The 16,136-nt window shown below is 38.0% G+C and overlaps 2 protein-coding genes across 5 annotated transcripts in view; one reads left to right on the forward strand and one right to left on the reverse strand.

The window, feature by feature from the left end:
* The window catches only part of LOC103162924, a 98,708-nt gene extending 90,351 nt beyond the window's left edge, over positions 1–8,357 (forward strand). The window contains exons 1-4 of one of the 3 annotated variants that reach the window (XR_003485113.2): positions 1,517–1,809; positions 4,322–4,587; positions 5,468–5,529; positions 7,954–8,357. The gene's annotated coding sequence lies outside the window, so the exon portion shown is untranslated. Of the gene's footprint in view, positions 1–1,516; positions 1,982–4,321; positions 4,588–5,467; positions 5,530–7,953 lie in introns of those variants that run through there. The other 2 variants (XR_004769746.1, XR_004769745.1) reach the window with 2 other exon arrangements.
* The window catches only part of Ppp2r3a (protein phosphatase 2 regulatory subunit B''alpha), a 130,747-nt gene that overhangs the window by 98,645 nt on the left and 15,966 nt on the right, over positions 1–16,136 (reverse strand). The gene's annotated exons all lie outside the window — the stretch shown is intronic.

The raw sequence follows: 16,136 nt of genomic DNA on the forward strand, positions 1-16,136 counted from the left end.
TACTAGCAGTGGCCAGAAAAGAGCATACGATCCTCTTGAATAGGAGTTACAGCTGGGCTGGTTATGAGATGCCACGTGGGTGTTGGGAATTGAACTCAGGTTTTCTGCAAGTGCTCTTAACTGCTGAGTCAGCTCTGTATCCCCTTCTTTGAGCTTTTTGTTGTTGTAGTTTATAGTTCTAGCTTTTGTGTTTAGGTATGTGACACATTTTGGATTAAGTTTTATGTAATTAATTTTTAATAAGGTTGAGTTTAAACATCAGCCATTATCATTTGTTCAAAAGATTGACCCCCTCAGGCTAGGTGTGTAGCTGAGTACAATGCTTGGTGAGTACAAAAGGTCAGGAAGTCATATCCCTGTACCGTTAAAAACAAAAAAATAAAAGAGTATTTTGTCCTCACAGTTACATTGGTACCTTCGATGAAAACAAAAACAAATAACCATATATACTGCTTAAAATCTCTAATGTGTACCTAAATTTGTCAATACATTTTCTGTATTCACTGTGAACATATAACCTTATTCGTTATTTTGTTAATGTGGTATAAAATGGTGAGAGCTGAAGTTCATAGTAAATACTTAAAATTAATGATGAATAGGAAGCAGGGATGCACTTAGAAATATGAAGATAAATTACAATAGGAAAGAACAAGGTGATAGTGATTGACGCTAAAGAGTAGGCTCAAACAGAAAAATTGTCAGAAAAAGCATTTAGAATTGATACTTTAAATAAGAAATATTCAATAACATTTGTAGCAAATTCTAGCAATTAAAAAGAATTTCAGAGCAGTGTGGAGATGAGACTGAGCCTGTGTATGTGTTATGGCTAGTTGAGGTCAATGATTCAGGGAGAATGAACTTGCTTCAGGTGTGGGTTGTTTCAATAGCACATTCAGGAGATACTCATGATGTAACAGGATATGGTCAGCAGGAAAGACATAGGAGTCAAAATAAAGATTTGAGAGAAAATAATAGATAAAAGTTTTAAAGTCTCAACAGTGGATGAGATTGAGTATGCATAGAATGAGGAAAGGTCAAGAAAAACGCTAAGGAATGCTGGGACATTTAATGCAAGGAGAGGGTCTTAAGAAAGGAGAATGAGGGCTGGAGAGATGGTTCAGAGGTTAAGAGCACTGACTGCTCTTCCAGAGGTCCTGAGTTCAATTCCCAGCAACCACATGGTGGCTCACAACCATCCATTATGAGATCTGGTGCCCTCTTCTGGTGTACAGATATACCTGGAAGCAGAATGTTGTATACATAATGAATAAATAAAATCTTTTTTTTTAAAAAAAAAAAAAAAGGAGAAAGAGCCAGCAGTGGTGGTGCACACCTTCAATCCCAGCACTTGGGAGAAAGAGGCAGGCAGATTTTTGAATTCAAGGCCAGCCAGTCTACAGAATGAGTTCCAGGACAGCCAGAGCTGTTTCCATAGAGAAACACCCCCCCCCCCACACACACACAAACAAAACAAAACAAAAAAACCCCCACCAAAACTAAAAACCAAACAAAAAACAAGATGGGTGGAAGAATGAATTTTCATAAGGGAAGGTAAAGAACCAGCCAAATATGCCACAAAATTTAAAGAATAGAGACTATTTATTCTTGCAAAATGTTGAATTACAAAGATTTTGTGTACTAATGAACACAGAGCTAAACTTAACTTTTATGGATGTTTCTGCTTTACTTCATAGAGAAAGACGGGATGTTAATAAAACATTAAGAACCATAAACATAATGATGGAAAATAGAGAAAGGTATTACACATATTGTTCCACTTCAGGAAACATCTGGAGCAGAGAATATGAGGTAAAGAGATTCTACTGCCTATCCTGGTGAAAGGTTCCAAGAAGAAATGAACTACATGACTGTAAACATGAACTGGTTGAATATCCATGTCACTCAAAAAGGTCATCTGAAGGGTCTGAAGAGAACTGCAGAAATGTTTCTTTAAAACCCTTTATTTAAGAGGGTCCAGAAGGTATGATGACTCAGAAGTAATGAGTCACTTCAAAATAATAAAACTATTGCTTCGCCTGGAAAATAAAGGGAATGTTGGTTGATGACTCAGTATGGAAACTGCTTCCAAGAGGACAGTTTGGAAGAATACAAAATAGGTACCATAGAACTACTTGGGGAAACAGAAGAAGAGACCTGTAATATTTCATTCATTGTATGCAGTTCTAAATAGTTGACAAAATAAACTCAAAACGAGAAATATTTTCATGAGATTTTCTTATGTTCTAAGGAAATGTATATGTAAGTATAAAAGAATAATATTTTGAGTTTAGATGAGTACACACGAGGTAGGAAGTGCTTAAAAACTTTCTCCTGTTTTATTTTATTATCTTTTGGTTGTTGTTTGAGACAGGGTCTCTCCATGTAGCCCTGGCAGTTCTTGTATGGTCCCACCCCTAGACAAAGAACTACATGCAACTGATGACTGCTGAGAGAAGAATTAGTCTCTCCTAAGGATGAGCCCCCTAATTTGTTACCCAATGCCAAGTGGTCAGTCCTGAAAGCATGTATATATACATATACATATAAGATACACTAAACTGACTTAGCAGTATTGGTTTTTTTTTCCCTTTTCTGGTTTATCAAGACAGGGTTTCTCTGTGTAACAGCCCTGGTGGTCCTGAAACTCAAACTCAGAGATCCACCTGCTTCTGAAAGTGCTGGGATTAAAGGCTCAGGCTACCACCACTACCAGACAGTGACTTAGCAGGCTGTTATGCACTCTCTCTCTCTCTCTCTCTCTCTCTCTCTCTCTCTCTCTCTCTCTCTCTCCTCCCCCCTCCCTCCCTCCCTCCCTCCCTTTCTCCCTCAAGAGAAAGAGGTCATAAATTTGAGAGGGAGTAAGGAAAGGATATGGAAGTTCTTGAGGCAGGAGGGGGAAATAATGATTAGATTTTAATTTTAAAAATTGCAAATAATCATTGAGATTTTACTTTCTTTTTTGGGAAAACTGTATACAAGATGGCTCTGGGGTCCAGAGAGTAAGAGAAAAGCAGAATTTTCTTTTCTTGGTTTGAACTAGGAAAAACTGTGTTTAACAGATATTATTTGATGTGGGAAGCATAACAAACTGGTGATTCATTTTTATTATGTCATTTGTAAAGCTACTGGCTCCAGAAAGAAAATTTGAGGGGCTGGAGAGATATAGCTCAGGGGTTAAGAACACTGGTTGTTCTTCCAGTGGACCTGAGTTTGATTCCCAGAACTTACATAGTGGCTCATAACTGTTGGTCTTTAACTGAAATTCCAGGTGATCTGATGCCCTCTTCTGGCTTTCGTGGGTACTAGGCATGCATGCAGATATATATATATATATATATATATATATATATATATATCATATTAACACATATTTTAAAAATAAAATATAATTACATCATTCCCATCTACTCTTCATATATATATGTATATATATATGTGTGTGTATGTATGTGTGTGTCTGTGTGTATATAAACATACATACATACATACATATATATAGTCTCTGTACATGCCTAGTGCATATCTCATACACACACACACACACACACACACACACACACACACACACACACACACACACGAATGAAATTTGTAGATGAACTACTACAGTTTTAAAAAAGAAACAAAGTTAGGGATACAGGTAACTCAGTGGTAGAGGATTTGCCTGGCATGTGTGAGACCCTAGATTAAACTATCTCACCACAAAATAATCACTATTATTTTTTAAATCACTATTATATATTGTGAAATAGCAAAAACAGCTGCCTTGGACATGATACAAGAATTGACAGTAAATTGAGAGGAGTGATGATGCTCTAAAGTGACAAGCATTTGAGTCTGCTCCAGATCAGATACTTATCAGGATGGAACATGGCACTGCCTCACACCCACCACAGTGTGCCTGACCTTTAGGTCAAGGAAGCCATGCCCAAATGGGGACTGTCATGCCCACTCCTGGAGCAGAACAGAGGTAGCTGGCTGCAGGACAGCAGGAGAAGTGCTGTGAGAATAGAGGGACAAAGCACAAGGTGCTGAGGCACACCATCTGGCACTAGTCCAGTGTTAAGGTGGCTTTCAGAGGACAAAAGAATAAAGCTGGATCAGACACGCATCACAAAACTCTTGTTGCAAGTTTTAGATTAAGGGGAGGGGAGTCAAACTCAGATTTACTCAGCAGGTCTATCATTTTATATATTCTACTGTGGAGAGAAAAATTTGGGAAGCAAAGCTAAGCAAGCAGCGTTAGGGTCTCCATAAGCTCCAGAAGCAAACCAATGAGATTATAATGAAAATAGCTCAGAGTATTATTTCTTCCAAACAGAAACATCCCCTCCCAGAGGAAGGCTTCTTAAGATTGGAGACCTGAATGGAACTTAAAAGGCTCAAGCATAACTTTCAAACTTCGGGAAGCTTTACACTCAGAAGATTCACAGCTTCTTCCCCAAGGTGATAACTGCTCCAGAGAAGAGAGGGCAACTTGTTAGGCGGAGACTCTACAACTCATCCAGCTGCCTGGGAATTCCACAATGAATTCCAGCCATGCATCTTCTGAGTCAATGCCCATGCTGAGCTTGGCTTTCAATGATGGTAGCTACCTTTGACTAATCCATACTCCTGTGAAATTGTGTTTTTGGTTTGAAGCTGGTGTCCTACCTGAGATAAACAGACACTGTTCACATCTTCCTAGGAAAAGTCATATAACAGGGTATAAGTGACAAACTCATTAGCAAGATCTGAACACAATTATTTTATCTTTAAATCCAGTGCCTTTCAATATCCTTGTGTAACCACAAATTCTGGTCATAAGGTAAAAAGAGATTTACTTTTTCTTTAAGTGGTTGGGGGATCAAACTTAGAAATTTGGAAGCATTAGAAAAGTGCTTTACAACTAAATTATACCCTCAGCCACCAAGAACTTATTAAGTAGATTTAAAAATACTAATACTAATTTACATTCATATATACAGTGTTCAGAGTACTGTAAAAAAAAGATTTTCTCCATTTTTAGAATTTATGTGATGAAGGAAATGAGACAAAAAATACTAGCCATCGAGTCATTCAATATTTATTTAGTCCCTCCTGGATCTTGGTGATGGTTCCTTTTGGGCATAGTTCTCTTTAATGTTATTATTATTATTATTATTTATTATTATTTTATCTCTGTGTGTGTATGACAGAGGGAGGGAGAGAGACAGAGAGAGAGAGAGAATGAATGAATGAATGAATGAATGAACGAGAATATTAGGGTGCGTGCCAAGGAGAGCACATGAAATGGAATGAGAGGACAACTCTCAGGAGTTGGCTCTCTCCTTCAATCATAGTATCTATAGATCAAACTCCTGTCGTCAAGTTTGCTGAGCAAGCGCTTTTTATAGAGGGTGGTCATCTTGCCAGTACTATTCTTTTGTTTGTGAGATGGAATCTAGTGATATTCCTCTATGACCTCTATTTCAAATCCTGCCTCCAGGTTCCTGCCTTGAGTTCCAGGTTCCTGCCCTTCCCACAGTGATGGAGTGTGACCTGAGAGTTGTAAGCTGAAACAAACCCTTTTCTTTCCAAATTGTTTTTGTTTATGGAGTTTTATCACAACAAAAACTTCAAGACATTATACATATAACTAATACACATTAATATGGGTACATTATTCTAAGTTTATTAAATTCTCGGCTAAAGTAGGCTATAGGCTATAGGATAAGATGAAGAAAGGAGAACTGGCAGAAGCCCAGCAGGTAAAGGTGCTTGAGTTTGAGCTCTAGGTCCCACAAGATAGCAGGAAGAACTCTTCAGAGAGTTGTTCTCTGATTACACATGCCTGCATGTACCCACCCACATAGATAGACAATAAATTTATACATAGATAGACAGATAATTTATTAAAGGAAGAAAGCAGCAAGGAAACAATCAAACTACCTTCTACTGCAGCAGATTTCAAAACATTCTGGAGGAGGAAAGAATTAAAACATGAAAGCTCAGAAGATTCTAATCTTTTAGATATACATGAATGATGGGGAAAGTCCTTCTGTGTATATGTCTCTCTTATTGAATAATGAATAAAACACTGTTGGTCAATAGGGAAGCAAGATAGGCAGGACTAGGAGAGAAGGAGGATTCTGGGAAATGTAGTAAAGGGGAGCTCAACATGTGATCCCAGGAAGAGAGGACACAGGCCGGTGTCCTCAGTAAGATAAAAATATATAGATCAGGGCTGGAGAGATGGCTCAGGGGTTAAGAGCACTGACTGTTTTTCCAGAGGTCTTGAGTTCAATTCCTAGCAACCACATGGTGGCTCACAACCATCTGTAATGGGATCTGGTGCCCTCTTCTGGCCTGCACTATATATACATGATAAATAAATAAATCTAAAAATATATAGATCAGTAGTTATGGTTGATAATTAGGACTCAGCTAGAAAAAAAGAAATCCTAGTCATTGGCCAGCATCATTGTAACTAATATAAGACTCTGTGTGTTATTTGGGGGCCCCAACATGGCAGTGGAACTCAGGTGGCTGATGGAAAGAGTTATCGTTACACATGAATAATATCCATATCCATATCTTGTATTATGGATGAGGAAGAATTTACAATAAAAAAACAAAAAAATACTTCATGCCTATAGAATAGCCAGAAGCCAGAGGAAAAACTTGGACAACTAAAAGCAGTGGGTGGGCTTTCAGGAACACAAGAACAGTTTTAATGATCACTAACAATCACTGCTTACCAAGGAAGTATAGGACAGACTCATCTAATACAAGCTAAATGAGTCCTTCTTAAGTGACTAGGTAACAAAAGATCTAGTCCACTTCCTCAAGAATTCATGTGGGCTCTATGGTTATGAACTGTGCTTGTCAGAGTTCCTACTGCAATGGGAACAGCTCTGCTTTGATCTTTATAGATATGAGAGCTTCAAAATATGTTTCACTTGAAAAAAGTAATTCCTTGGTTAAAGTGTTAATATATTTACCCTAAAGTGCATTTGTTAATCAAAACTGGAAACCATGTATTTATAACAGAGAGATCTGAAAGTTACCATGTAATGAATTTTAGCATTACTAATGGTATGGCAATCAGGCAACATTTATCTTCCCACATGGTATATGAAAATTACACTATCATCTATGGGTTTTTCTTATGAAATCTTTTAGATCTAACATGCAGTGACAGTAAATATAGTACCTAAAGAAAGAAGTTAGTACTATAAGGACACAGATACTCACAATATAGATTGTTGTACAAAACAACATAGCATAGTTCTCTTTAGTGAGTCTAGTATCACGAAGCTGCTATGTGTGTCAGGGGCAGACTGAAGAGGAAGCAAGCAGAAAGAACATCAGATGGAAAGGATTTATAAGCTAAGTGCAGGCTTGAATATTTTAACAAGAGTGATATACTAGTATGTTCAGAGTATGATTCCTATCTGATGGGAAGCTTCTGAAGAGCTCTGAATAGAGAAAGAACATGATTTCACTCACTTTTTAAACAAGGTATTCTGGGAACACGATAACAATAAACTAAAAAGAACAAGAGTAAAAGAAAAGAGGAGGAGACCAGAAAGGGATTTCTTGAACAATCTAGGCAAGAATGATGTTGGTTTGGACCAGGTGGTAGAAGACAAAGGGTGAAAGGAAGGTCAAGATTCTAGATGTACTTTGAAAGTAGAGGCAATGAGACAGATTTGCAGGTTTTGTGGGAAAGGAGGTCAAGCATGAATCTTTAGGTTTTTAAAAATTGTGCTCTGGGGGCTGGGGAGGTAGCTCAGCAGTTAAGAGCACACTGGCTGATCTGCCTGAGGACCTGTGTTCATATTTCTAGTACCCACATGGTAACTCACAATTGTCTACAACTCCAGTTCTAGAGGATCCAACAGCCTATGGCCTCTGTGTATCAGGCATGCATGTGGTACAGATATCCATGTGGGCAAAACACCCAAATGATTAAAAAAATTTTTTTTCAAGCTTTTGGCCTTAGGATCATCTTCCTTGAAACTCCTTTGTCATGAAAGCTTAGTGGAGGAAGAAGTGAATGTGCAGGCTGAAGTGCAAGGGAAGAAAGATGAGGCAGAGGTCCAAGTAAACCAGCTTGTCTACCCACAAAGACTAAAGGAGCAGAAGTAAGGGATGCTGAAGGCCGGGATGCTGATACAAATTTTTGGACTGTGTGCTACTGTCAGTATAATTCTCAATGGTCCTGGAACATCACTGTCTGCTTACAGAGACCACCTGAGAGACTTGACTGCCTTCATAATAACAAAAGTGGCCCCACTGGCCCTCTGCCTTGAACCTATGGCATTCTAGACTAGTTCTGTTCTCACTTGTGGCCAAGTATAACTCATGTACAATAAACCATCTTTCTAGCTGTCTCAGTGAAAGAATGAAAAAAAATTCAAACGTTGTGTTTTGTTTTACTTGAACAACTAAAAGATGTGAGTAGATGTTAACTAAGCTAGGAAAATGACAGAAAGAATAGATTTGTTGGTGGGAGGGGGTGTGGTGGTGGCATGTAAGGTGAACAGTTCCATGCTGGATGTCAGTTTTAGGATGCCTATTAGATATTTATGTAAGTCTGCCCAACTCCAGACAGAATTGAGACTGTAAACTAAGGGAAGACTATGGGCTGGAGATTTGGCAGGTGGATCTATGTTAGCTCAAGTTCAACCTGATCTACCTACAGTGAGTTCTACACCAGCCAGCACTATACACTGAGACCCTGTCTCTTAAAAAAAAGTTTGGGGAAGAGGAATCAGCAGAAGAGACTGAGAAGTGGCTAAGCAGGGAGAAACTGTAATAAACATAGTTCATATCTGATTCAGATGTCTCATATCTTCTAATATTCATGAATCCATGGTAAGTTTACTTAAATGTTTAGCAAGAGTGAAAGCACCAGCACACAGATCATACATAATCTCACATCCTTCTAAATTACTGACAAGTATCCTAAAAGGCAAACAAAGATGGTGTTTCAAGAAGAAACTAATGAATTCATGGGAACGTTAGATAAATACTGAGAAATGGCAGAGGTAGACATCAGTGTTGTCAACTGGTAAGTCAGACTCTGTCCCTACTCCTAGAATTATGGAGACAGAAATAGGGTGGTATAAGTTAAAAAAGAAGAGAAAAAAAAAAAGAAAAAAAATCACCATTAAACTATAGAAAATTGTTTCAAACATTTTCTATGAAGTTTATGTGCAATAAAGCAATATTTAGAAGGGAAAGTGAATGTAAGAAGTATTGATTTTTAAACTGGGAGAGAAAATGGATATTTTCACGTCAAAGAGAATGAGTCAGGAGAGAAGGCGGCTGCTGACCAACTACTAGTTCTTTCATGGTAACAGGAATAAAGATATTGTTTATGGATGCCACTACAAGTGGGCAGTAGCTATGATCATGAAAGGTTTTTTTCTGACTCAGTTTTCTCAGTGGAATAAGAAATAAAGACTTCTTTTCAAAGTAAAAACTGGGAAGGAGACAGTGACCTTAGGAGGTGACTGAATATATAAACAGTCACCCAGGAGGAAATGAAACCAACATCAAGTGAATAAGGAAATGTAGTATGATAGTCAGGCAACATTAAAGGCCAACTTAAGGTCATAATCATAGATGTAAAGCATGATATATGTAAAAAATAGATGGTTTTTACAGGCATAGACCAGGCAAAGAATTTCATTTAACTGGCTCTATGATTTAAGCCGTGCAAGGCAGCTGAACTGAAAGGTACATAAAATGAGAACACATAGTATACAAATGAGAATGTACAGTATACAAAGGAGAGATGGTAATGAGTGAACATGGATTCTAAATGTATACCTTTCCCATCTCCTGAACCCCTAGTCCTTCTTAGCCACATGGAACTCATAGATAGCTAGCACCAAAATCCTCATATCCTTGACCCAGCCTCAGAAGCTTTCAATGCCCTCTACCTTCCTGGACACCCCTGTAAGGATGCAACTTTTACTTAGCTCTTTTAAAGGAGGAATTTTCCTCCCGTCAAAAACAAGGGAGGACTAGCAAGTGCCCTTCTTATTCCATACTGCCAATTACAGAATATTCTCCCTTGTCCTGTACAGAAATCCCCTGCTCTGAGTCATACAACATCAGGCCCTATTACCCTACTACCTTTACTACCACAGTCATTTATGGCTCTGCAAGGTCACCCTTTTCATTCCTTGGTAACTTTATCTTCTGGCTCACTGTCACTCCAATACTATTTCTGTCATGATTCTTATTGATTTCAACATCCAAAAGAAAAATCCATCTGATATCCTGGCCCCTTCATTTCTTGACTACTTCTTATTTCTCTTTCCTATCAGAGCCTCTTTCCCTCAGGGTCACACCTTAATCAGGCCATCTAAAGTAAAGTTTAATGTTTACATCTGAAGTTGCATCTTTGTTCTTGTTGCTTTGGTTTTTAAGACAGGATCTAACTAAGTAGACCAGCTGGCCTCAAACATACAGGCCAGCTCAGTCTGCCTGCCTCTGCCTTCTGAACACTGGGATTAAAGTCATGCACTGCCATACCTTGCTTTTTTCTTTTTTTAAAAAAAACTTCCTAGTGGGGCTAGAAAGATGGCTTAGTAACTAAGAAAATGTACAGCTCTTGCAGAAGTTTGGTTGCCAGCACCCTCATCAGGTGGCTCACAAACACTTGCAATTCTAGCTCTAGGAGATCTCATGCCCTTAGCCTCTGTTGACAGTTGTACTCATACTCCCGCTCCCACTCCCTAATTATAAATACATAAATCCTTAAAAAATTCCCAGATGAGTTTGTATACTGGCAAAGTTGAGATAATATAATACATCAGGCATATGACTGCTTTCTGCAAGAATTCATGCTACCAATATCAACAGATAACAGAAAGCAAAGCCAGGGATGGATGTACCTGTAATTTCCAGCACTCAGCAGGCAGAGAGGCAGGGGGATCTTGAGTTTGAGGCTAGTCTTGATTATACAATAAGATCCTAACTGTTCCTCAAGCCCTTGCTAAAAATATAAAGAATAAACAAAAAGAAAGCAAAAAGGAGAGCACTGGGAATGCTATGTTGCCCTCCCCCTTTTAATCAGATTCTCCAAAGGAAGATTCATATTATTATATCATTTATACATTTAAGGGGATATGGTCATTATGTGGTTTCATGGCTATGTGAATATCATTGCATATACTTAGCTAAATCTATATTGTAGAGTTTACTACATGTTCAGGCTATATGATATAGTCTGACTCCAAGGCTATAAGCCTATAGACCCTGTTATAACTGCCAAAAGTTACAGTATGTGATAATTAATCTTTTTTGTCAAATTGATGGGACTTAGAATCACATGGGAATGCACCTCTGGGTATGCCTATGAAGGTGTTTGCAGAAATGTTAAGACCTACCCTGAATGTAGGGGGCACTATCCCAAAGATTGGAGTCATGAACTAAATAAAGAGCAGACAGCCAAATGAGTGCCAGCATTCATTTCTCTCTGCTTCCCAATGGTACAAGTTACCTCATGCTCCTGCCACCATGACTTCCCTGCTATGATGGATTGTATCCTCACAAACTGTAAGCCAAAATAAAATCTCATTTTAAGTTGCTTCTTGACAAGTATTTGGTCACAACAATAAGGAAAGTAACATATAACATAATGGTGAGTGCAAGTATATCCAAATAAAAAAGATACACTACCTGAGGCACTTAACACAAATGGAATGTATAGGACTAGAGGTTTCTCTCAGTGAGTCAGTGAGAGAATTGTTGGTGAATGTGAAGCCTCAGGACATGACTGTAGACTTTATAAGGACTATACTTAGGCTATAGTAAATTTATATATATATATATCCTTCTTAAAAACAAATTAACCTTAGCTTCTATAGCATACTTACTTTTTAAACTATTGACTTTCATAATGAGACTCAGCTTAAATGCAGACACACTGCACAGTTGTATAAAAATATTTTCTTAGCTCAAGTCTAGACAGATTCACTGCTGATTTTTACCAGACCTTCAAAGAATACCAATGAGCTTCAAATTCTTCCATAAAAATAAGGGTGACCCTTCAAAACTCATCCTATGAATTCACTACCCGGATATAGCAAAATAAAAAAAGAAGCTTTAGATAATTTCCCTTGATGAACTTAAACACAATACTCAAAAATCAAATTTAACAACACATTAAAAAGATCATTCATCATGATCAAGCTGGCTTTATTCCAGGGACACAAAGAGGTTCAACATATGCAGATTAGTAAATACCACATCAACAGAATCAAGTATAAAAGCATTGGCCATCTCAATTGATACAATAAGGCATTTATGCAGCTAGAAAGATGAACAAAATCATGTCTTTTGAAGGAACGTGAATGGAAATGAAATGGCAAATAAAATAAGCTAGACTTGGAAAGGTAAGTTCTCACATGTCTGTTATAAGGGGATTCTAGAGAAAAAACAAAGACAGCATGAAAGTAAAAGGGAACTATTACAAAACAGGAGAGAGAACCAAAGTGAGGAAGAGAAAAATATGGAAGAGTGAAAAGATGATCAAATCACATTACATGCATGTATGAAAATTTCACAATGAAGCCATTAGTCTGGATAATACTGTGCTAAGAAGAAACAAAAGGAAACTTTATATTCTTATTCTTTACATTGTTTTATATTTTTTGTTGTTAAAAATCAAGACACAGCCAGGTGGTGGTGGTGTACACCTTTAATCCCAGCACTTGGGAGGCAGAGGCAGGCAGATCTCTGTGAGTTCAAGGCTAGCCTGGTCTACAAAGCTACACAGAAAAACCCTGTCTCGAAAAACAAATCAAGACATAAATACACACATTACTTGAGGCTTACACAGGGCCAGAATTATTAATATCATTGTCTTTCACTTCTGCATCCTGTCCCATTACAAAGTGTTCAGAGGTAATAATACTCAAGAAGCCATCATCTTCTTCTGGATCCTCCTTCTAGAATCTGCCTATCTTAGTTACTTTTCTATTGCTGTTACAAGTCACCATGGTCAAGGCAACTTATAAAACAAGGAGTTTAGCTGGGCTTCTGGTTCCAACAGAGTTTATGATGGTGGAGTTAGGACACGTGACAGGTGGTTGAAACAGCAGCTGAGAGCTGACATTTTTTTTTTTTTTTTTTTTTTTTTTTTTTTTTGGTTTTTCAAGACAGGGCTTCTCTGTGTAGCTTTGGAGCCTATCCTGGCACTTGCTCTGGAGACCAGGCTGGCTTCGAACTCACAGAAATCCACCTGCCTCTGCCTCCCAAGTGCTGGGATTAAAGGCATGCGCCAAGAACGCCAGGCTGAGAGCTGACATCTTGATCCAAAAGCAGGAAGTAGAAAGCACATTCGGAATGGTATGAGTCTTTTGAAATATTAAAGCCTGCCCCAAGTGCCATACTTGCTCCAAAAAGATCTCATCTTCTAATCCTTCCCAAACAGTTCCACCAAATAGGGACTAAGCATTCAAACGTAAGCCCATTGTGGGTATTCTCATTCACACCATCACTGCCTGAGACTCCTCTTTCCCGAAATATGTGCATGGCAGTTTGCCTCATTTCCCTTTTCACAGCAGATTTGCTTACAGGTAGACTATGCCTTACGAATTCTCCTATTTAGAAAAATCTATCACTGTTGGAGGTTCATGTTTTCAAACTTTATTTCTTATTATTATTTTGGCTTTTCAAGACAGGTTTTCTCTGTGTATCCCTGGCTGTCCTGGAACTCGTTCTGTAGACTAAGATGGCTGGCCTCAAACTCACAGAGATCCACCTGACTCTGCCTCCAGAGAGCTGGGATCAAAGATGTACACCACTACTGTCTGGTTTTTTCAAACTTAAAAAAAAGGGATGCTATTTTTATTTTAAAATGTGTGTCTGTGTGTATTCAGATATACTGTGTGCCCACAGAGGGCAGATGTGTCAAATTCCCTGGAGCCGGAGTTGTGAGCCACCTAATGCAGGATTTTCTGCTGCAAGCCATTTCTCCAGTCCCATTTTCAAACATTTAAAGGATTATGTTGAGGTCTAAATAAGCCCCTCACTGTGAATTTTCTTAGCAATTCTTTTTTTTCTCATATAGTTTCCTTACCCCCTTTTATTCCAAAGCTATGGGTATATGAGGCAATGGGAATAGTTTTTTTTTTTTTTTTTTTTTTTTTTTTTTTTAGCTCCACTATAATCTTTTAGGACCGCATTGGGTATGTGGTAGTCCACTGTTGCCCAAAATATCATTATGTGGTACATGAATGTTCTCAAATATATTAGGACTGGGTTGAGCATAGAAATGTAACATCTAATTAAATTCTTATGCCAACAGTTAAGCCAGTGTTACCTAATAGATGAAGATACTGAGGCCAAGATAAAAACAACAAAACAAAACAATCAAAACCCGAAACCCAATACTGGATCATATAAATAAGAAAGCTTAAGAATCGTGACTTGAACCTAAGGTTTTCTAATGTCTACAACCCTTTCCTCCTTCATCACTGCTGTATTAAGTCTAAAGGAGCTGGGCATTGGTGGCTCATGCTTTTAATCCCAGCACTTGGGAGGTACAGGTAGATGGATCTCTGTGAGTTTGAAGCCAGCCTGGTCTACAGAGAATACTGAGAAACCCTGTCTTGAAAAACAAAAACAAACAAACAAACAAAAAGTCAAGAGGAACATGGAGAATCAGTCTCTCCTATAGTTCCAGGTTTCTCTATGTCTAGAACAGCAATTGGCCTCAAAATCTTAGTAGGAAGGGCTGGAGGGAGGGAGGCAGGGAGGGAGAGAGGGAGGGAGGGAGGCAAGAACAGGAGGCAATCTGTAGAACATTGCAATGGATAGAACTTAGAAAGATCAAACTTTTTTAAACTCCACTTTCATTTTTCACAAAATCTGAGATGAAGTCATTAAGAAATAAAGTTATGACACAAAACAGCTATATAAAATAAAATCATATCAAATAAATGGAGTAAAACTTACAACTTTTAAGAGGATGAATAATGTTAAATGCTCTTGGAATGTCACACTACATTATCAAACTTTGTAATTATAATTAAAACAAAGAGCTTGTACAACAATAAAACTGACTAGGACATAATTAAAAGCACATGAAAAAATAGAATCATATCCAGAAATAGAACGCCATGTAAAACATGCCATAAGGCCAAGCATAAAGCTTAATTTAAAAAAAATAAAAACAAGTGACCTGTGAGATTAAGTCGACAGGAGGGAAATGGAAAATGCACAAGGCTTTAAATGTGAAAGAATGCAAATGTCAGGGTAAGAAAATACAATTTAAAGAAACTTAATGGAAGAGTAAAATATGAAATTCAATTTGGAGAAAAATTCAAGAATGAAGATTCCGTGTCAAAAGTCACTGAACGGAACAAAACTTAGAAAATACTTTCCATTTACTCACAAAGTATTTATTAAGCATTTGCAACACTGCTATAGTTTCTCAGTGAGGGGGTGATGGGATCCAGGTGGCAATGTGATGGGCTAGGGAAGCAGAAGCAGATGAAGCAGGAAAACCACTACAATTTATTTACTCTCGTATCCCCAACATGTAGCCAGTACACAGCATGAAACAGAAATTCAATAGTATCTTCTTAATGTATGAATTGTCAGATCCATAATAGAGGTAGAGGATGGAGACAAAAGCTCAATGGAAATATCTCTAGGTAAGAAGAAAATGCCAGATTCTTTGAGCTGACTTTCCATTATCATACATATGACCATTCACAGAATTCACCTATCAGTTTCAGTCATGGAGATGGCTTGTTATCCTACTTCTTGGTCCCACTATTTCTTCCCAATTCTTCAGCCTTGACCATATCTTTGGCTAGGTCTTATCACAGATAAGTAAGATTCTTAGTACATTTTGGAACAAGGCTTGTCTACTAAATGAGCATATTAAGTACTCATCTGCCTACAAATAGCAATTTCAAGCAAAAAAATGTTGTCTTGTGGAACTCAAGAGTAATTAATAGGGTAAGGATATAGTTCAATTGGTAAGAGTGCCTACGTAGTATGCATTAGGCCTCTGTGGTCCAGTCCAAGGACACAATTAAAAATCTGATGTGGTGGCACACACCTGTAATTACAGTGGTTAGGAGGTGGATGCAGGAGGATCAGAAGTTCAAGGCCATCTTCTACTACTCAAGTTCAAGGCT

The sequence above is a fragment of the Cricetulus griseus genome, chromosome 4, assembly GCF_003668045.3.
Source record: "Cricetulus griseus strain 17A/GY chromosome 4, alternate assembly CriGri-PICRH-1.0, whole genome shotgun sequence".
Lineage (NCBI taxonomy): Eukaryota > Metazoa > Chordata > Mammalia > Rodentia > Cricetidae > Cricetulus > Cricetulus griseus.